The 1344-nt window shown below is 28.9% G+C and overlaps 1 protein-coding gene across 1 annotated transcript in view; it reads right to left on the bottom strand.

Annotated features, from left to right (window-relative positions):
• The window catches only part of LOC117174199 (oligosaccharyltransferase complex subunit ostc-B), a 15126-nt gene that overhangs the window by 755 nt on the left and 13027 nt on the right, over window positions 1–1344 (bottom strand). The gene's annotated exons all lie outside the window — the stretch shown is intronic.

The following is a 1344-nucleotide window of genomic DNA, read 5'->3' as shown; positions in this document are numbered from 1 at the left end:
TCCTACCAAAATGCAGTACCTAAACGTACTTTATTGTACTCTAATACATTTCCCAAAGTTTCAGCTCGATATTTTATTTACAAAAAAAGTTCTTAAGTTCAAGGGAACATTCAGTGAACTGAAAAACTGTGGTCGGTAATATAGGTATTTAGCTGTGTCACATGCCCTTAATTGATTAAATATCTAAATATCTGATCAGGGTGTCTACTTAAATCCTGAAAAAAATTCCCTGCCAATTACAGGTTTTTTCAGGTATAATTTTTCTTATTAAGAGTCCATTTAAGTATTAAATATCGCATTTTTTAAAGCAATAGACCCCTAAATTCCTTCAAATTGAAAGCATTGCATAATACCAGGGTCTAAAATATCTCTCCTTTTAATTTCAAGAAGTAAAAAAAAACTTTTATCAAGTCTATCGATAACAGGCTTCATATACTAAAATGCTCTAAAACAGGGGAAACAAGGAGATTTTTTTACGAAAATACAGGGAAAATTCTTTTAAATAGAATTAATGTGGTACAATATATAAATTTAATTTGAAACAGTTTAAATTCCTAATATTTCAATTGAAATAAGTAAAATAAAGTAAAAAGTAAGAAATAGATGAATTTTTGACCAAAAAGATTAATTTCCTACCGATAAAGACGAATTTTCAACGAAGAAGAATTATTTTCTACTAATAAAGACGAATTTTCAACAAAAAAAGTTGAATTTTTGTAACAAGAAAATTAATTTTCTACCCAGGAGGAATAATTTTCAACAAAAAAATGGATTTTCTATCAAGAATGAAGATTTTTCAAACAAGAATAATTTTCTATCAAAAAGAACAAATTTTAAACCAAATAATTGAATTATTAAGGGCATGTGACACAACTAAATACCTATATTACCGACGACAGTTTTTTAGTTCACTGAATGTTTTTTTGAACCTAAGAACTTTTTTTGTAAATAAAATATCGAGCTGAAACTTTGGGAAATGTATTAGAGTACAATAAAGTACGTTTAGGTACTGCATTTTGGTAGGAACTTCACTGAAAATTATTTCATCTTTTTTCTGAACCTCAACATTTTTTGAACGTTCCAACTTTTTTTATAAATAAAATATCGGTCTCAAACTTTGAGAAATGCAAGAGCCGAAAGAAAACTACGTTTAAGTACTAAGTTTAATAATAAAAGATGTAAAAAAAATATTTCGACAATCAATTCCAACGGCATCAGCCGGTAACGTTGTACACAAAAATGCGAACCCTCTAGAGCCTCGTCTAGTGGCCGCCAGGTTTCGTATTTTCGTGTACAACGTTACCGGCTGATGCCGTTGGAATTGATTGTTAAAATATATTTTTT

This window comes from Belonocnema kinseyi, chromosome 6 (genome assembly GCF_010883055.1).
Source record: "Belonocnema kinseyi isolate 2016_QV_RU_SX_M_011 chromosome 6, B_treatae_v1, whole genome shotgun sequence".
NCBI classification, from domain to species: Eukaryota; Metazoa; Arthropoda; class Insecta; order Hymenoptera; family Cynipidae; genus Belonocnema; species Belonocnema kinseyi.
The sequence above is the reverse complement of the archived record's forward strand: the minus strand, read 5'-3'. Positions and strand labels throughout refer to the sequence as shown.